Source organism: Podarcis erhardii, assembly GCF_964252035.2.
Source record: "Podarcis erhardii genome assembly, chromosome: 11".
Taxonomy (NCBI): Eukaryota; Metazoa; Chordata; class Lepidosauria; order Squamata; family Lacertidae; genus Podarcis; species Podarcis erhardii.
Window position 1 is genome coordinate 26,190,971 of NC_138501.1, and position 21,579 is coordinate 26,212,549.

General features: G+C 40.0%; 1 long non-coding RNA gene across 2 annotated transcripts in view; it reads right to left on the reverse strand.

Moving 5' to 3' along the window:
- Positions 1 to 21,567, reverse strand: part of LOC309352272 — a 41,361-nt gene extending 19,794 nt beyond the window's left edge. For both annotated transcript variants that reach the window (XR_014161219.1, XR_014161220.1), the window contains exon 1: positions 21,494 to 21,567. This is a non-coding gene — a long non-coding RNA (uncharacterized lncRNA). The remainder of the gene's footprint in view (positions 1 to 21,493) is intronic.
- Between the last annotated feature and the right edge of the window lie 12 nt (positions 21,568 to 21,579).

Sequence of the window (21,579 nt, forward strand, 5' to 3'; positions counted from 1 at the left end):
CTGACTACAATGGATAATATTCAGCTAAGTTTTACTCATAGTTGACATACTGAAATTAATTAATCATGTTCATTAATTTCAGTTGGGCTACACAGAGGAAAACTTAGTTGAATACCACTCAGTATTATTAACATGATGTAAGGCTGTTGAGAGAGAGAGAGAAACAGGAGAATTAAAAAATGATTTGTCCATAGACTTTTACGCAGAAATACATGCACAAAACAATCTCATGGTGTGAAGTAAAACTTCCTTGTCAGTTTTCCTTTCAGCATTGTCTTCCCACTCAGCTGCTTTTAAATGTTTCTTAAGTTTAAGTGCTTCAAACTCTAATTTAGGGATTTGCCACAGAATCCAAAACAAGCAGGAAAACTAATGCATGCACACAATCACTAACTCAAGCACCTATTTAACCATAGCCTCGGAATAAGAATGTAAAAAGCTACACTTTCAAAACTAAAAATGTGTGTGTGTGTTTGTATGGATGTCTGTACTAACAACCTAATTAAACTTTTGGGTATGCTTTGAAACATAGAGGAGGATTGAATAGTGCAGGTATGTACACGTATTTTTTAAAACAAATGTTAAATTAATAACATTAATAATAATAACATTAATAATAATAATAATAATAATAATAATAACATTAATAATAAGATATCTGAAGAAGTGTGCATGCACACGAAAGCTCATACCTAGAACTAACTCAGTTGGTCTTTAAGGTGCTACTGGAAGGAATTTTTTTATTTTGTTAAATTAATAGGAAGCTCACAAAGTCTCTCAATAACTACAAACCACCAGAATCAGTGTTGCCCATCCAGCCTTCTGTCAGGACCCCTTGTGTGTATTCATGTTGATACACAGGCTTCTCCTCAAAGAACAGCCCTAGTGGGAAGCCCATTGGCTTCAATGGGGTTCCTGCTGGCACAAATGCTTTGAGAACTGTGCTGACGGTCCTTAATTACATGATCACATGCTACTTTTTCCAGCACTTATGCAAATTGGGCCCTGAATGTCTTGGGTCTGATGCACAGAAAAACAATGAACACATCATTATTTGGCACCTCTGGTTTAAGTAATAACCTATCGCGCTTTACACAGGAACACTCTCACAGAGACAGGGATAAAATCCCTTTTTTCTATGGCACTGCAATTTCCTATGAATAAGGCCAGCTCTTCCCAGAATTGATTGCCTCTCCAGCACCCTTCTTATGTTTTAAAGTCGGGACAGAAAATGTTGCAGCCTGAATCCTGGAGCCTGTGAAGGAAAGAATTAAAACCTGCATTTTTTATGGAGGCACACTTATAGAATCTATATATCTATCTGTGATATAGATGAAATCTAGAGCGCTGAAGACATTTCCTTTGAATATTTTCTTTTCATCATTACATTTTTTTTGAAACACAGAGTTTTTTAAATTAAGTACATTGACATTTATTTACATGGTTCAACCTATGTGGATGACAAAGACACCTACAGATCAAATTATTTGGAGTCATACTGGCTCATTCATTTGCAGTATCTGAATTAGCTGGCCATTTCCACTGAACATGACCAATATATATCTCTAGTAGCACAGCATCACCTTGGCTCTATAAGGTCAGTATGGATTGGAAAGTTGCAGTACAGCTCACTTTAACCTTGTGGAGTGGATTAGCTGTTGGTTTTATGATTTTATTACTTCCACTGTTGCATGATGTACCGCAACATCTCACATTGGTGGATTATCAGCTGCACCACAGAAGGTAGAGAAGGCATTTCATTATATGCCAAATCAACATATTTGCTCTGGGACCATGAACGAGAGATCAAGATTGCCCTCCCTCCATTTGGTCCTGCTATTGTCTCTTTTACTATGGTGTTTCCTTTTTGGTCCCTTCCTGGCAAGGTAGTATGCAGGTGAAGGCTCATCAATTGTACATCCGGTACTGCTTTTTAAAAGAAGGCAGAACTGGTCAGTGTATGTGAATCAAAAGCTGAAGCTGGTCACACCCACACCATACACTTCAAACACATTTCAAGCAATGACCTTCCCCCCAATAATATGGAAATTGCAGTTTTAAGAGTGCTGGGATTTATACTTTATGAGGGTAGACTGCAGTTCCTATGATTCTTTGAAGGTAACTATATTTTGTGGGTGTGTTCTGTGGGCCCTGCAGGTGTTATTGAACTCCACCTTCCATAACTCCTGACCATTAGCTATGCTGACTGGGGCTGTTGGGAGTTGGAGTCAAATGACATCTGGAGGGCCTGATGTAGAAGGAAGGAGCATTGCACATGCTCTGCATCCAGAGAGTCCTTAGTCCAATCTTTGAAAAGGGTCAGGTAGCAGCAGATGATGTGAGAGATGTCTGCCAGAGAGCATGGATGCTGATGCCAGCAGGACAAAGATTTCTGGACTTGATGCGCAAATAGTTTGACCTGGTTTAAGGCAGCTTACTACATTCCTGAAAGTGGAAATGTATACTGCATGGGAGTCAAAAGTAAGAGAATGGCTGGGTACAGAAAGCCCTGAAATGCGTAGAGCATCAGTGAGTGAGCTGAATGGGCACATCTCATGTATTCCCATTTGCCCCTTCACACATACAAGCTGAATGCCTGAAGAGGGCTTTATTAGACTTCACCTAATCAATATTTCATTTCACTGTGGAAATACCTCATTTATCATCTACAAATTGTGGAAGTAGAGTAGCAGCAACATTATGAATCAACCCTTAATTTTGAATACCAAATATTTGGCATCTGTTGTGGCTCTGGTCTCCTCCACCACATTTTTTCACTTCACTGGAGCTTTGGAATTCTAATTGGAAATTAAAAAGTTCTTCTTCTAATTAGAATATAAGAGCTTGTGGTAATTTTAGCATTGAAACATTGTATCATATAACCAAATTTCTGATATTTGTTCATCTAGTCACTCATGTAAACAAAAGGCACAATAAAAACCAACGTATCTGAAATCTTCATTAGCGACATGGGCTTAAATCCAAAGGAGCATTTGAGGAACTGTGTTGGAACTGATCTGATTTTAATTCTCCCCAAAGGAGTTCCCAAACCCATGTCATAAACTGTTTTTGAAAGTGACAGAAATTTCAAGAGCAATTTCCCAGGTGACCTGGGGGCATGCAGTTGGGAAACATGAGACAAAAACACCCTTGGGCATCCAAAATTAGTTGTGTGAATCTTTGGATCCAGTCCATTACAGCATAGTTCTCCCCACCTGCCTCAGTCTCTGTTCCATATTGTATTGCTGTCCTTTCCTTATAATGCAAACTATATTAAAGGTCTCAAAACCAAGCTTATTGCAGGATTTCTTATGGAGAGAGGGATGCTCACATAAATCTATATATCCAGAAGAAATGCGTATACGATAAAGAGTCAATACACACCATAATCTTGAATAACCTATTACAGTGATATCGGATGGTTACAGATAATAATGTCTTAGATTGCATGTTACCCAGTGGTATATCTTAAATGATAGCAAATTCCATGGCTCCTCTATTCCCCAAAATAACAGGAAGCAAACATACCAAGCACAAAGCTATAATGCTTTATGATCAGTTCCAGTTTTGTGACACTAAAAGCTAGAAGAGTGCGAAGTCAAACATGATGTGAAATGCTTTGGATTGCTGTTATGAAAAGCAGAATTGAAATGGCCTATAGAAATGTCATCCCACTGTATTCTGCTCTATTAAGAATTAACTATTGCGATACAGTGTGTGTGTCTATCTATCTATATCTATCTATCATCTATCTATCTATCTATCTATCTATCTATCTATCTAATCACTTTCACACACACTCCAAAGTAATCAACTCCATCAATTACTATTCAAAAGCAATGCCAGATACTCTTGGAAAAGGAGTAGTTGGTAAAGAAACAAACACATTCTTTTTTTAAGGTTACATTTAACACTCTGATTTTTCTTCTTCTTCATTTTAGGAGTTCCTTATATTACAGTATTTTCCTTTCATAATAGGAGCCTTGCATTTAAATGATGTATTAAGTATGTCACAAGCAGTTCCTTTTCTTTGGTAGGAGGAGTTAGCAGTTCCAACATTCAATTGACCTGTTTCCAAATAATCTACAGGAAAAAATGAAGATTAAGTCCTCTAACAAGAGCAGTTTTCACAGTCTAGCATACAAAGAGAAGGATTCAGTAAAAAGATGAGAGGGCAAGCCGCATTGTGCTGGCTCACTTAAATCTTATTTCCAATTCACTAAATGTGTTATTTGACTTGGCAAGTGAGCTGGTATGTGTATTAGATCAGCAGGGAGCCTAATCAAGGAGGTGCCAAGTTTGCTGCAGCCCCTCTGCACAGCATTAGCCTCAACTAGTGACCTTAAGCAAAGTGGGTGGTTGAACCCAAAAGAGAATAGCATTAACTTTTACTTGAAGTTCAGCCTGATTTGAAGTCTCCTTTTGTGTGTTATTCCAAAAAAAAAAAGAAAAAGAAAAAAGAAAGAAAGAAAGAAAATGCAAAAAGCATTCAACAGAACTGAATCTAGTCTGCTCAGCACCATCTTCACATGCAAGGCTTTATAGAAGCTTGCCTCCATTAATGCTGACACATGCAAAAGAAATGAAAAGCATTAACTCAGCTAAAGCACTTGATTCTGCAGCTGCAGAACAATTCACTTTGTAACCCAATAACTTGGAGGGTGGTTCCCCCCCCCCCATCCTGATAAAATGTGAATTTGCTAATTGCCAACAAGAAGTGATTTTCAAATATTAATAGCACTGTGGACAAGAAAATAACTAATAATAACACCATTTATGCCATATGGCAGGGGTATATTTTTGTTCAGAAAAATTAGAACACATTTAATTTAGATCAATGATTTTTCTTTTTTAACATACTAAGGCTGCAATCCTAAGCAATCTTATTAGGAAAGAACCACCATTGAACCCAGAGAGACTTAGCTCTGAGTGAACATACACCCAATTGCATTAAAAATCTAGTTAGAATGGGAAGTTCCACTTTTTAATATGCAGCCAAATTTCATGAATGTTCAATACTTTAAATTGGAAAACATCACACCCCTAAAAAAAGTTCGTTTTGTGACAGATGGTTCCATATTTGCGTTTCAGACATAAAATATTGTTACAAAGGTTGTGCGCCACCTGCAATCGCTGCTGAGTGGAAGCAAGATTCTAGGGGATTCCAGGCACTTACTCTGGGTCATGCTTCCATTGGGAATCAATCAAGATGTGGTGAAGACTTTTGTGTCTTTTAAAATCATGGTTTATTTTACACATATTTACACCTAGAGACTTCAATGGAAGGGGTGCTGAACATTGCTCCTCTTGTAGCTTCAGCAAGCTTGGGTCGCAAGCAACAGCCAAAATGGCCCCATGTCCCTTGGAGCAGCCTCCTTCAGCCAGCGCCGCATGGAGTTCTGCCTACTTCCTCCTCCTTCTTCCCAGCAGTCTTTGCAGAAAAACAACTCCTCCCCTTCCGCTTCTACCATCTTTCTGTAAACTCCATTTCCAAAGCCTCCTGCAAAAGGCAGTTTTTTCTTTGGTAACATCACGGCCCCTGTAATCTTGGCAGCCTCCCCCTTTCTTGTCTGATGCTTAATGTCTCACCTTTTGCCAGGGTAATGATTCTGCTTTCACTTTGTTCTTGCATGGCACCTCTCCAAGCCCAGCTGCTGAGGAAGCTGGCTTGACTTCAAACCCCACATTTACTAATAAACCAACAGCACCACTGTTTTTAGGGCTGCTTCTTGCGATACATTTATACATGGCTATACCTATTTCTGCTTCTGCTAGCATCCTCTAACTGCCAGAGAGGGGCACTTATGCCTTATCCAAACCCTCCACAGTCTGACAGATCTGTGGTTTGTATTGTAGCCTTAAAAACAAATTCAAGGGTAAAATGAACTGGGCTTCTTGTAAGCCAGAACTGAAGGGTGAAACAGGGTAGCTAAGTTTCTTTGTTCCTGCAAATGGATAACCTCTTTCCCTGACAACTGAGTAGGCAGTGGAATGAGGTTGCATCCTGCTCTCCTAAATGGTTGAAAAAGAAAGGTTAACTCAAGCTTAAACAACTCAGCAGGCTGGTGGTACATTTGTTTTAACAAGACTCTACTAATGATTTTATTTTCTACAGCTAAATGCTCCTCAGAATTTTGTTGTGTGAATGCTGATCTTGAATATTCATAGAAAATAGAATTCGAAGTCACAATGTTTCCTGCTCTGAACAAATTTCTGTCGTTCATTGGGCTGGTTTGAATTTACATCTGTCCCGTGAAATTGATTAGGAAATTGCTGCATTTTATCATTGAAAAAGGTGTCATGCTGTGCACGTCAACAGGTTCAAACTGATTTGTTGAAAATGGAAAATATAGAGTCAAAACCATTCACTGAGGTTTTGACTCTAGTTATAACAGATTGAAATGGAATAGGATTTGAGGGTTGACTTACAAAACCCCAGGAAAACAAAAGTGCGCAATCAAAACTATAACCCGTCCTGACCTCGTGTTGCATTACTGGACACCACTAGCATGCCAGGGAAGCAACTGCAAGAGAGAATGATATAAAGAGGGTAAAGTCTGGAGTGAAAAGTCACACCAAACATGCTGAAAGGCTGGTAGGCACCTCAACCTTTATTCTCTAATTGGGAGGAGAAGAGCTTTTACTGCAGACTCAGTCTACAATGTAGGCCGGCAGCCCAACTGGGCAATGCCCTTGATTTACGCAGTGCACAGCTGTTCTATTCTAAACTCTTTAAATAGGCCTACTTTCAAACTGGGATATATTTTTAAAGAGTAAAAAGGTATTTTACTAATTTTTTAAAAAAGAAAACTTTGACTGCAAGAAATACTTGACGTTGGTAATCATTTGCAGACTTCCTTCCCCTTCCTCGCTACGGGGATTGAGGGCAGATGCACAGCTGGTTATCAGTACAACCCTTATTATGAACACCAATTATTAGTTTAAAAGATCTGCTATTACTATTTAGTTACAATCCTCCTCATATGACATTGAAGGGGGGGAGTCCAACGCCTTCCTTTCTATATAAATGTACATGTTTTTACATCCCCCCCCCCAGAGTCTTCAAATGAGAGGAAACTGTGTGAGTTGAGCCATTTTATCTCTCATTTAGGGGTTGAGATTTTATAAAATACCTTCATTTATGTGATCTTCCTGGCAGGAAGTTGGCTTTGGAATATATATATATATATATATATATATATATATATATATATATATATAGGGGAGAGCAGCAGAGGATATTAAGTGTTAAGTGCACCCAAAAACCTCACCTGCAACTGGTGCTATGAAACAGGTAAATATGAATAACTCCATCACTGAAGGAAACACTCCAGTGTCCACTAAGAAGGACCTTCTCCAAGTCTGAGGGGTCCTAAGAAAACATACTGTATGATGTGATGGGCCCCTTCCTCCATTTTAATTTCCAATAATACTCTAAAGCTATGTTGAGCTATTGTAACAAACTTAGATGCTTACTTGCCATGGACACCACTACATAAACCCATAGGTGGGAATTCTCACTTGCAGTTGCCCAAGGCTGCCAGGTGCTAATGCCAGGCTTGTCCACTAAAGTTACTATCTTTTCCTTTTGTTGTCTTGGTAATATTCTCTGTTCTTTTAATTTCTTACTGAAAAGTCAAAATCGCCAACAGATACGCTGTGGGACATCTAGTCCAACTCCCTGCAATGCAGGAATCTCAATGAAAGCATCCGTGACAGATGGCCACTCAACCTCTGCATAAAAACCTCCAAGGAAGGAGAGTCCACAACCTCCTGAGGGAGTCTATTCCACTGCAGAACAGCTCTTACCACCTGAAAGTTCTTCCTGATATTTAGAATCAGAATCTCTTTTTGTGTAACATCAAACCAAGGGAGACTGTTCCTCTGTTGAACAGCTCTTATTCTCAACTCCTACAACTGTTCCTCATCAGGCTTGGTTTCCATAGACCCTTGATCATCTTGGTCACCCTCCTCTGCACAGCTTGTCAATATCCTTCTTAAATTGTGGTGTCCAGAACTGGACACATTATTCCAGGTGTGGCCTGACTATGGAAGAATAGAATGGTACTATTACTTCTCTTGCTGTACTTCTGTTGATGTAGTCTAGAATAGCATTAGCCCTTTCTTTTTCTTTTGCTCCGGCATCACACTGTTGATTCATGGTAAGCTTGGGGTCTACTAAGTCCCCTAGATCCATTTCACGTGTGTTACTGGCAAAGTAGGTGTCCCCCATTTGTTCTGATCTATCATTAAAGAGTGGATTTTCCCTTGGAAAGAAGTGGGGTATGGGGGAAACTGCTCAGACACATGCCTAGAAAGCATGGATCAAGGAGAAAACCATTCAGATCAGTGCTTTCTAGGTACAACACAATCAGAATTGTGGACGAGCCCTTAGTTAATTTCTTTGAAGTGGATGTATTTACTTCGGGGTGGGGGGAGCATAGGATCACGCTGTTAGAAACATGTGGCCTTTCTCTGCATGTTCCCCACTCCTTGGGTGGGTAGGGAATATGCAAGGTGGTAAAGTCATATAATACATTTTATAGTTCACTACAGTATTTGGTCTGATGCAGAGACCTGCATTAAAACCATAAAGTGCCCAAGAGCAAGGTTATATCTTGAATGTATTCTCGGTTACTTTAGTTCTAGAAAAATGTTATTCTTTAAATAATGAGCATGTTGACCATTTAACTCAACAGTCCCCCCTCATACTTCATCAAAGGCCAATTAGCATAGTTAAGGTCATCCCAAAGGAAACTATTAAAACATAAATGTTTTTCATGTCTTCTAGTCTGGTATTTTTCTTACAGCAGTATATATCTCTTCAAAATTTCCTAATTAACAGTGATGTATTCCTCCTTCAGTCCTACAATTTGGGTATTTGCATATGATACATTTTTATATGAGATCCATTATTAAAACAATAACAGTGCTTTAAAGCTGCAAGAGTGCCTAGGATATAGGTAAAAAGGAAGCTGATAGTTGGTTCCCTGCAAGAACAATAGAAACTTACTCACTAAGGGTATTCTGCAATTCCCCATCACATCCTCCCCTCCTATGAACATGTGTCGAATTTTATATTTTTTATATTTTTGCATTTTCTGACCTTTAGCATGAGAGGCTGAGCTCAAGGAAAGATTTATGTACTTAACTGCATGCAAAATCATCACATGGAGTATCATAAAATCAAGGAATTGCATAATTGGAAGGGACCACAGGGGTCATCTAGTCCAACCCCTTGCAATGCAGGAATCTTTGCCCACTGTGGGGCTTGAACCCACAAACCTGAGATTTTGCGTCTCATGATTTACCAGCTGAGCCATCCCTGGATCCAGGGAGTAGATGCTAGGCATGCAGTTCTGCTCCTATTGAAATAAATAGGACAACCGAGGCCACAATTTGAAACAGGTTTAAAAGTTCTCAAGCCAATTGATTTCAGTGAGCTTATGTGCATTGAATACGTGCTGAGTTGAAGGTCCTAATTTATTATTTATTCATTTCCTCCCGTTTAGGAAACTTGGAAACCATTGCTTAAATAAAAACTTCTTTAGATTCAAACTACAATATTAAGATTTTCCCAGTCCCGCTGTGCTATATAACTGTGCTCCTGATCTTTTAAATCAGCCATTAAAAATATTAAAATCCATTCACTGCCTGCACTGATGTATTTGTGTGCCTGTCACAAACACCTCAAGGAATGGATTTGCCAAGTGAGTTAGTTAGAAGGAGCTGCTTGCTCCAGGTGACTGGCTAACAGAAGGGGTGGCTTAAATTAAAACGTACCTAGGGGTGTGCACGTTTAAAAAATCTGGGTGAAACAGATGTTTAAAAATGATATTCGGTAAACAATAAATTCTCTCTTTATGAATTCACATCACAGAGTATTTTTGAGTAAGTTCAAAAGAGGTTAGACTCTATGGATCTATTTCCAGAGGTTGGGGCACCAGCTCATTAAGGATAATAGAGCAGGCTTCCTAACTGCAAAAGGCACTGACTCAAATTTGTAATGATTTCACTTTCAAATTTCTTTTATCTCAGTTGCTGCTTCTTCAACAAATACAAGTGCTTGAGATATAATAAGCAGCCTAATGAGCATTGCAGCTGATTAGTAAAATACTGTAATACTTCCCCAGGCATGACACTTCCTCCCCAAAATTAAGTAAAACGGTTTTTCTCTTTTGCTCTGCTTTATTGCTAAACTGTGTGACCTCCCTTTAAAGTGCAAACCCAACTTGGCATGAGGACTGTGGGAAAGAGCAGGCTCTCATTAGGATACAACTTCATTTTTAAATGAGCTTTTAACTTCAATTTGCATATTCACCATAGTTTTACTCATGGAGACAAGGCACGGCGAGTGAGGTGTTTGCCGTTTATAGCCGCCATTGTGGTGAAGTTGAATAATTTGACATTTTGGACTCAGTGGTCTTACGAGGGGGTGGTCATTATTGGATATCAACATCTATTACTTGACTTTCTTCAAAATATGGTAAAAGAGCCCTGCTGCGAGGGGCGGGGGGAGGTTCTGCTCACTCTGGTGAGTGAAGCATGACCTTCTTCCCTAAAGCCCTGCCCTGATGACACCACTGTTCTTCTCCTCAGCTCCACAAAGCTTCTGCACATCCCTCATTATTGCTGCAGGAGGATCTTCTCAGGAAGACAGACACTGTGGTGGCAGTCCTACACTAAAGGTGCACATCGACTCTCTGTGTCCCCCCCAATAGTGAGGAGCATCAGGGAAATTCAGGTCATGATCTCATGTTCAGTGGTAGAGCACCTGTTCTGCAGGGTTTGTAGGACCTCAAACGGTGGAGAGTTTCCGACCAATTTAATATGGTCCCTGAATACCTGTGATGGTGGTGGATGTTGAGAAGTGGTTCTGGCTTGCAGATTTAAGCATTGTAAAGACTCTCTTTCAAGCAGAATTGGGAACTTTACTGGTAGTAAAAGAGAAAGAAAGGTCAAAACCATTATGCATGTGAACTGGCTTTTATTGTCCAAGGCATTATGCTTAGGTATGTTATACTGTGTATTATAGTGAAAAACAGACGAATCCAAAAGGTCACCAGTTTGATCTGTCAGGAAATGGGTTTTCAGCCCAGCCTATTTCAGTCAGGCATACAAGCAACACCTATCAAGTAATTTTTTGGTGTGTGCGTGTGTGTGTGTGTGTGAGAGAGAGAGAGAGAGAGAGAGAGGGAGAGAGGGAGAGAGAGAAATCAGAGCCCTAGCAGTGTAAGATCATAGTAACTGCCTTGTGGGATCAGATTTATACTCCATGTGATCCAATGCTCTTTTTGCCACAATGTCTAGCCCTGTGCCATGGAAAACTCGCCTTAGCAAGCCATGACACAATAGCACAAACATCCAGTAATCAGAGGCAGGCTGCCTCAAGTCATAGAGACTCATAACTAACCATAACACCAAATTTCTAGACATCTTTGTTGCCTGAAAGAAGTGGCAAATTGTAGGGAAAGAATACCTTCCTGGCTTCAGCTGATGGCTACTAAAGGATTAGAAAGGTTCAGAAAAGGACAATGAAAATGATCAAGGGTTGCAATGAGGAAAGGTTACAACATTTGGTGCGTTTGGTTAAGAAGGAAGAAGGGATAATATTTTATGCATGGTGTGGACAAGCTAGAATTTGGAGCAATCCAATGCAGCCTAGTGTTGGAAGATTCAAGGCAGATAAAAGTATTTTGTCACACAATGCATAGCTAAAACTTTGGAATTTACTTCCACAAGATGTTGTGATAACTGTCAATTTGGATGGCTTTAAAAGAGGGTTAAATTCATGGTTTGTAAGACTATGAATGGATACTAGTCATGACATCTACTTTCTACTTCCTCTGTCAGTAGCAGCATGCCTCTGAACACCAGTTGCTGGGAACCACATTTGGGAAGAGTGGAGTTGCTTTCTTCCTACTTGATGACTTCCCATGGGCATCTGGTTGGCCACTGTGAGAACAGGATGCTGGATTCAATGTGCTTTTGGACTGATCCAAAGGACTCTTATAATAACAATAATAATTTATTGTTTGTACCCCGCCCATCTGGCTGGGTTTCCCCAGCCACTCTGGGTGGCTTCCAACAAAGATTAAAAATAAATTAAAATGTCGCATATTAAAAACTTCCCTGAACAGGGCTGCCTGCAGATGTCTTCTAAATGTTAGAAGACATCTGATGGGAGGGCGTTCCACAGAGCGGGCGCCACTACCGAGAAGGCCCTTTGCCTGGTTCCCTGTAGCTTTGCTTCTCGCAGGGAGGGAACTGCCAGAAAGCCCTCAGCACTGGACCTCAGTGTCTGGGCAGAACGATGGGGATGGAGACGCTCCTTCAGGTATACTGGACCGAGGCCGTTTAGGGTTTTAAAGGTCAACACCAACACTTTGATTGTGCTCAGAAACGTACTGTGTTTTTATTAGAAGAAAGCAGACGAATGATAGAATTGGTTTTGTATAGAATTCACACACAAAATTTTCATAAAAGATCCAGTGGGCACAGTCAGGGAAGTTTCCCAAGTAGCTGATAGCGTACATTTTGACCTGACTGAGTTTTTAAAAAGCTGTTGGTGTGGTATGAAATGTAAAAAAGTCACTCATTCAGATATTATGGCTTGATGTATGGCTATTATGATTTGAGATGGGGCAGACATGCATTTTTCCACTCCTGAATATGGGGTCAAGGATGTTCAGTACCTGTTATCATTTTCCCCCTAGGGATACATTTGCATCTATACTCCCCTCACTCTGTATATATGCATTAGGAGGGGGAAAGTGGTATCAGAAAAAGTCCACAGAAGGAGATTGTAGAGAGGCAATCACCCCTTTTCATAACAGAAGAAGAGGAGCCTTTGCACGTGAAAGCTTCTGGATCACAGCACATATATAAATTCACACAGAGTTCTTTGTACTGATGTACATTATATGAAACATCTGTGGTTCTCAACCAAACATAGTAGCACGCAGAATCTCAAGGGCCTTGTCCTCTAATTCAGCTTTTGGCTCTCTTTCATTTTGAGTTTGAAGACGGATTGCTTTACAAGGTAAAACAGCCTGCAGGGAATAGCAATTTCCTTTTCCTTGTGCAACAAAATAAATGTAACTTTTAAAACTGTTTATCTTTGATCAAAAATCTATTACTTAGCACACTAAATAAACAGCCCTGTAATTTGTCATAGAATTCATTGCTTCCTGTGGCTATTTTTAGTGTTTTTACATTTGCTGGTCAATTGGTAATGAGAGCTGATAGCCATGCCATTTGTTTCTTATTTTTGCAATGATCTCAGAGAGAGAGAGAGAGAGAGAGAGAGAGGGAGGGAGAAACATTTTGAAATATGAGCTGTACTTTAATGTAACGGATAAACTGCTATGCTGCCAGGAATTTACCCAACATCCCCGCTCAGTAATCATGGAAACTCCAGTAATAACCATAACCCACAACCCACATGCAATAATGCACAAAACCACATGGAACACATAGGTTACATTTCTGTGGCAACATCTCCCCACAGCCTGCATGGCATTCCTGGAGCATGTTAAAGCAATGGCTGAATTGTTAAGGTATTGTTTTATGAAAATGAACATATTGTAAATTTATGTAACCTTTTAATATCCCCCCTTTTGCTGCTTTGATTTTTATATTTTAGTAAAAACTGTTTGCCTACTACCAGAACACATCCTCAGTTGCATTTGCAAACTCCCTCCTTCCCCAATCCTTTGATGGTTAAAGAAATGGAGGAACACCAATGCCCTTTCATCATCATCATTAACAACATATTCATTCGTTCATTTAGAAAGATTTATAAATCACTTAAACAAAAATCTCTCTAAACGGTGCACATACAGTGGCATCTTGGGTTACATACGCTTCAGGTTACATACGCTTCACGTTACAGACTCTGCTAACCCAGAGATAGTGCCTCAGGTTAAGAACTTTGCTTCAGGAAGAGAACAGAAATTGTGCTCTGGCGGCGCGGTGGCAGCAGGAGGCCCCATTAGATAAGTGGTGCTTCAGGTTAAGAACAGTTTCAGGTTAAGTACGGACCTCCGGAACAAATTAAGTACTTAACCCGAGGTACCACTGTACTATTTTTCTGTTTTTACACTTACATTCCTGGCTACCACAGCATTTGATCTTTCACCAAAAGTCAAGGTAGAGGATGTGAAAGAGGAACTACATTCCATCACATGTCTCAATGATTACCAGTCTTACCTTTTTACCTTTAAACAGGTAAACTACCAGTAAAATAGGTAAACACGCCAAAGAATCTGGAGACACAAAGTTGGAGAAGCCATTTCATGAGGCTTCATAAAACTCAGTTTAGATGGGATCTAGATTAAGTGATTGCAGATTATGAAGAAGAAATGAATTTTCCCCTGAAGTGGCAATGGCAACCATATGGGATGGAAACAGGTAACAAAGGGTGTGTCATAACCTTTTGTACCATATAATGAGATAAGTTTACATCAGACACTTCAGTGTGGTTTTTGAAATACTCCATATTCTTTAGGCTCTCTGCTTTTTCACTTCCTCCTTTTTGGGACACATTATAGATGATGTGAGCCTCTTAGGAGTGTTAGGCTATAGAGGATCACGTCCCCAAGAAAGCAGTTTTGCTAACTAACCATTAGAGCCTTTCTAAGCCCACACAGCTATAATTCTTCATTCTTCCTTGGCACAAATAAGTCTCACTTCAGAAAGTGAAGCAAGACCCTAATAATATCTGAAGTCCCCTGACAATTTTATATGTTCTGTCAGAAGAACTGAATTTATCTGCACTCACCTGTAGAAATGGATACAGCAACCTTTGCTTAGTGAATCCTTGGCATGGGGTTTATTCTTTCAGTTTGTTAGTTTATATCACTGATCTGTGGAGACCTCGCTGGTTTGGTTAACTATAATCCAACGCCTCCCTTCTTTAAAACAGCCTCAACAGCATCAATGAGAGTGACCCCTGGATTTGGGGGCGATGTGAGAATTTCAGTACAAATAAACAATGAAAGAAAATGTTTAACTCGTCTTGGTGACTTTTTAATCTTTAATTGATGCATCAATAGTATTTATTTTATTAACTAAATCTGTATACCGCCTTATACCTGCTGATCTCAGGGCAGTTCACATTTTAGAAAAAAAGGTGTGTGTGTGTGGGGGGGACATAACAGAGATGTGTAGAATTATTTATGGTGTGGAGAAAATAAAAAGATACTGAACTAGCCTCAGATACCAATAAGCTTCTTTGTTTTCGTGTGTGCTGACTTCTGCAGCACCACATATTTTTTTTAAAAAAAAAGTTGGAAAAGTAATTTTTGTTATTGATTAGAATCATACCATAATATCTTAGAGTTGGAAGGGAACCAAGGGTCATCTAGTTTAACCACCTGCAATGCAGGAGTCTCAGCTAAAGCATCCATGACAGACGATCATCCAATGAATTTCTGACCATGGGATCACACCCAGTAGCTCCTTAAGCTTTTTGAAACTGACCTTCTTAAAGTCCAGAGTGCATGTCTGACTACACACAGTTTCCCCTTGTGTCTGCATCATGAAACCCAGGAGAACATGATCACTTCATCCCAAGTTTTTGAGTACTTCCACTTTGTCAATTGGTTTCTCCCGATTGGTGAGGATCAGGTCCAAGATGACTCCCTTGTTGCTTCTTCCACCCTCTGGAAATGAAATTGTCAGCAAGGCAATGGAGGAAATTGTTGGACCTTACATTCCTGGCAGAGTTTGTGTCCCAGCAGATATTGGGGAAGCTGAAGTCCCCCATGATTACTATATCTCTCCTTTTTGAACGTTTGGTAATCTGCTGAAGTAAGGCATCATCCAAGTCTTCAGTCTGGCTTGTCGGTCTATAGCCCACAGTAAGGTCACTGTTCTTTCTCTCTCCTACAATTTTTACCCATATACTCTCAATCTGCTTTCCATGCTCCAGGTCATGGATTTCTTCACACTTGTGCACATCCTTTACATATAATGCCAAAATAAAGGTTGATTAAAATAAAGGTTGATCATAAATTCACACACAACACATCTTCAATATGCAACACACAAACTAACATTGCTTCAGAGATAACACAGTATGATTTTTCAATACAAGACCCCCACCTGCATATCAGGAAAACGACAAAAGCTGTATAGAAACAGCTCTTGAGACTGTCAGATCTGAAGGACACAGAGAAAAAGCAAATAAGACAAGCCATTCCTTAAGTTTACTCTAGCCACAAAACTCTGTAGGTCAAAGGAATAATTTCACCACTCAGTGCCACTTGGGAAATGTGCAATGTGGGGAAGACTTACTAGTTACTAAAGCCATACATTAAAAGAGGTGGAAGGGGAAAAAATGATTAAAATATGCATCCATGTGGTAAACCGACCATCTATCAAACCTTGAGTTTGCTAATCACTGTGTTTGTTGAGAAGAACAGCAAGTTGGACTGAACAAAAGCATTCAGAATATATATAACAAGTGTGTCAGTCTGCCATTCATACATACTTTTTATACTGATAATACAACTTTTATTATATAATACCCTTAAACTGATTATGACTTCAGGTGCTGTCCTTAAAAGTAAAACAATAAATCCATACTTAAAATCCATTTAAATCACATATTTGGCTGAGAATTATAAATGTTGAGTAATCAAATAATGAGAAAACCAATAACGAGCGTGCATGTGTGAATTGGTGCATAGTTACTTATATCTTGTCAATAATCTTCTGTGATGAGAGTACAACTGACTAGCAGGCACAAGTGTATAGACTCACTGCACTTGATAAGTGTAGCTTGTCACATCCGTGTGAGCAGCAAACAAAAGTAGCCAAAAAACTTTTCAAACAGGCATCTGGGTTTTCCAGCTGTGCCTTCTGCAGAGGGTCATGTGTCCAGATTGTCAGGATTAATTTTGCACCATTTTCCATTCCCCTTGCTGTCTTTGTCATGAAAATGAGAAAGCATAATGAGGAGAACATGAGAGGTATTAATAGTCTGTGCTAACTGATTCCATGTCAAAGATAATGGTCACATATCACAGAATGGTGCATTTAACCAGTCTCAAAACCAACACAGGCACGAGGGCTGAAAATGGCATCATGTAATTTCACTGTCACAACCACTTAAAAAAGATTCAGATGCAGTCCTCCCTTCTGTATATAGCCACTGAGGAAGAAGAAGCAAATATACCAGTGCAAAGAATTCTCTATTTTGATGAAAATCATTGAATCATAAGCCATGAAATATTTTTCCCATGAAGTATTTCCTTAGAAGATCCAGGTACAGGGGATGTAATTGCATTGAGAGATCTTTAGTTTCTCGTGGGATAAGCTTCCTGACGTAAACATATCCAGGTATGGTTAAAAAGAGGTTTAGGGATTCAGAAATGTACTCTTGCCCTGCAATGCTCTTCTAAAATGCTTACCGAGCTGACAGGCCTGGTATGAAGACGGTTGCATAACTATTTTCTTCTGCCTGCCAGGTTGGAAAAGCAAAACTCTTGGTGATTCATTCATCCACAGCACTAGACGCTCCTACTTTTAAAAGTCTTTAAATACTTCTGGAGGCAGTAGAACTGGTGTCTGGATGACTTGGCAATCACTTTGTTTTAATAATTGCTGTTTTCAAAATGGATGGATTCTTAACCCCTGTCCTACCCACCGGCCAAATTTTTTTCCTTTAACAATCATCCACCTGCCAGTCTAGAATCCTCATGGGGAATTTAAAATGGAAGGATATAGTGTGGAAGCAGCTAGCTGTTTGTGTGAACGTAAACCTGGCTCTTGTAGTAATTTTATTGCCTTATGCTTCCCCACTCTTGTCTAAAAATTCACTAGCAAGTAGACCTGAGATGCCATGATTTGTGCTGCATTAAGCCTCAGCTATAACCTGAAAACAAACAAACAAACAAACAAACAAACAAACAAAAAACAATTTTCGGAGGCTTTTTTGAGGATTACTTCTGTTATTCATGGCATACCATGAAGTGATTATGTGCTTCATTGTCATAATACCCTGTGAGATAGATATGTAATATTGCCACTTCTCAGATGGGTAAATGAGGGTGAGAAGAAATAGCTTGGCTTAAAACATACAGAGAGCTATGGCTGAGCAACAAGGATTTAAACCTGGGTCTTCCCAAATTCTAGCATTCTAACCATTCTGACTCACCCAAATCCAATAACTTGGAACTTGTTGCTGTAATGCAACCAGGGACTCAAACCAGGGACCAGGCATCTTACTCTCTACAGTCCACCAGAGCAGCTGACAGGTAGAGGGAGCTGTTGCTCTGCTGCAGTACACAGATAATAGCAGGAGACGGGCACTGTAGCCAGGTGTTCTAGCATTCCAACACAGTCCTGGCTATTATTTTATTTCCACAAATTCCAATACCACTGACATTAAGACATAATATCATAGTGGTGAACAGCACAACCCTCCCCAATATAATTACACTCATGAATAAAATACAAAATGCATCACAAAACATTGGATCATAGATGATAGATAGATAAATAGATAAATAGATAAAAAGATAGATTAGATAGATGATAGATAGACAGATAGATAGACAGATAATATGGATAACTTGTTGCTTCATCTGAGCAACTCATTGCTAAAGTCTGCTGTGTACTTGTCTGCAGAGCAACTGGCCTTGTGCTGAATTCATTCACACACATCAGAGTGGAAGGCAAAGAACTGTGTGAAGTACATTTGTCTGAGTCCCACCCTTTTCCAGGAGTTAATTCCTGTGGTTTTTTTCCTGGGGGTACACAGAGGTACACATACCACTAAATATTTTGTGAATCTTTGTACTTTAGTCCATTTACTTTATTTATTTTTCCTGATTTGAACTATAAAGTGGTGATTTTCTTGAGTCAAATGAGAGTACCCGTAAACATTTTTAAAGAAAAAAATCACTGATTAATTCAACTGTGAAATATGGATAATGAAATATTCCCCCAAGGCATTGCACAAACTGTGCACTTTCCTCCATCTGAAAGATCCAAGAAAGTCCAGGAGTGCCTAGTATGTCTCACCATTCTGAAATGTGCATATTCTGGGCATACTTATATGTTGCTCAGCTGTTCTTCATTGTGAAGGACACTTTTTCAAGTTCTGTGTTTATTATTTACTTATATGCGACTTATCTGCAAAAATGGCTTTCAAAGCTGTTACATGTTTCCCTCATTGGTTTTGTAAGATCTCTTCCCATGGTGACAGCTAATCTTACAGATTAAATAAATCTCACACAAGATTGACCTGGATAATACCCCCAATAGATATCTCCAAAGAGATAAGAGTAAGATTCCACAGAACCATAACATTGTCAAAGTAGAGATGATGGTCATAAGAATGTGGCCTGTCTAGTTTTCAATTGAACACACTTCTAAAATCCTCAGTGCAAAAAAGCTTCAGTAAAATAAATAAAAATTATTGAAAGGAAGGTTGACGCCTGCAATGTTAGCTCAAAAGCTGTGAATTGTTCCTGGCCTATACATGATGGAAGAGCCTTGCCATGTTCTAAGGCAAGAGGTGGGCAACCTGTGTCTGTCCAAACATTGTTGGATTACAGATCCCGTTGGTGGTGTTGGGTGCCGCAGATTGTCCATGTCCTAAAAAATGTGCATTAGGATCTTTAGAAAGGAGGGAGTCAAAATATCATCTCAACTCCTGCTGGAATATTATTTATACTATTGGGCAAATGAATCACATCGTGACTCATCTCCCAAAACATCGTGACAAAAATAAATAAATAAATAACAAATAGATGAAGAAACAGCACGTCTCCTTTCTCAGAAACCTGATGAAGGCCGTTTCAAAGGAAACAAATGTCAGCTGTGTGCATGTGTGCGTGTGTGTGTTTGAGGCTCATTCCTATGAATAGATGGATAATTTTAAAATACCCTTAGGCTTCAAAGACGATTAACAAGTGATTTACCCCCCACCCCCTTTGATGATGCAAATGGTGACGATGACAGCTTTGTTTTCTCCTAGGTTGGGAGGGAAAGGCTGGTAGTAGGTACAATTAATTCAGCGCAAGTTGTTTAATGCAGTCCTCACAACTTTCACGAGATCTGCCAAGAGATCCAGGCAGAAGATTGGCTTGGGTTCCTCAAGCAGCTGTTCAGCTTCCCACTTTGCTAGAGGTACATTGTCGCAGTAAGCAGCTGCTGAGAGTGTGGGAGAGAGATACTGTCAAATCGAAGCAACAGCAGCACTCAGAATTGAAAGAACGTCAATAGCAACAGCTCGAGAAGATGAACGGAGGGCAGTAAACAGCCTGCAGGAGTCAGCACAGGCAGGGCCAGCCAAAGACATATGCTACCTGAGGACAAGATGGCACCTCTCCCATTCCACATAAAAAGTAGAGCTGACTGGCAGTTAATGCTAGTAACACAACAGAGTTCTCTACTATACCTGAGGGCAGCAGGCTGGCTTAGAGGGCACAGGGCAGCTTACATGGTTCACATAGTTCTCTCCAGTGTCTGCCTCTCACTATCTGCTGCCTGAGGCAGTTGCTGCACTCTGCCGAATGGTAGGGCTGGCCCTGTTCATTGGCACAGATCACAGAATCATGGCCTTTTAAGCCATCTTTTCCAACTCTGATCAACGCAGGAAATCCAGAACTAGATCATTTCCAAAGATGCCTATCTGGCTTCTGCCATAAGACCACCAGCAAGGGAGAGCCCGCCTTCCTCCAGACAACTAGTTCCCTTGTCAAACTGTGCTTATGCTTAAGGGGTTTCTCATGATGTTCAGCCCAAATCTACCCTCCTGTAACTTTGGATCAAGCCCTGCCTCCTGGAGCAGCACAAAAGAATCTTTTCCCTGTTCTATGTGATGCCCCTTCAGGGATTATGTATCTTCTCTTGATGTCATCATCCATGCTAGCCATGGCAGAGCTAATGCGCTGTGTGCAGAAGGTCCAAGGCTTCAGTCTAATGTATCCTGTGACCTGAGAAACTTGCCATTTTAAATATTCCATGTGTCTGACTAGAATGGCAGACTCCATATCATGATGCTCAGCCAGTCGTGTATCAAACCTGCACCTGTTTTACTCCATGGGTTTGTCTGGGAGGAAAAAGCCTAGCTATCTCCACCCTACTTCTCACCTTGTATAGGTGAAGTCTTGTGTTAATTGCATCTTCCTGCAGCATCCTCCGCCCATGTGGGACCCCCTTCCCTTATTTGTCAATTGCTCCTCCAGCTGTCACTCACAATCACTCCAATTAAATAACATAACAATGGCACCATGCCTATAGATTTCATCAACCACCAGCAGCTGCAGTGACCCTAGGTGTAAGCTTTTGATATGTTACTTTGCCTAGTACAGGACTAGTTAGACCAGTGTTTTTCTTTCCCATTGGATTGTGAGAGACTCTGGCACAGCCTTTGCAGCATAACATCTTCCAACAGAACTTGGTAGAATAATCACCATAGCATCATAGCAGCGGCTTTTCAAATATTGCTTTCAGTAGCCGCACTGTCGTGCCTTACCTCTCAGTGTTTTATGTCCATGTTGATTCAAGTGTCCAATGAAGTCCAACATTCGGCTTCAAAATTATGAGATTCTTCAAGCTGTT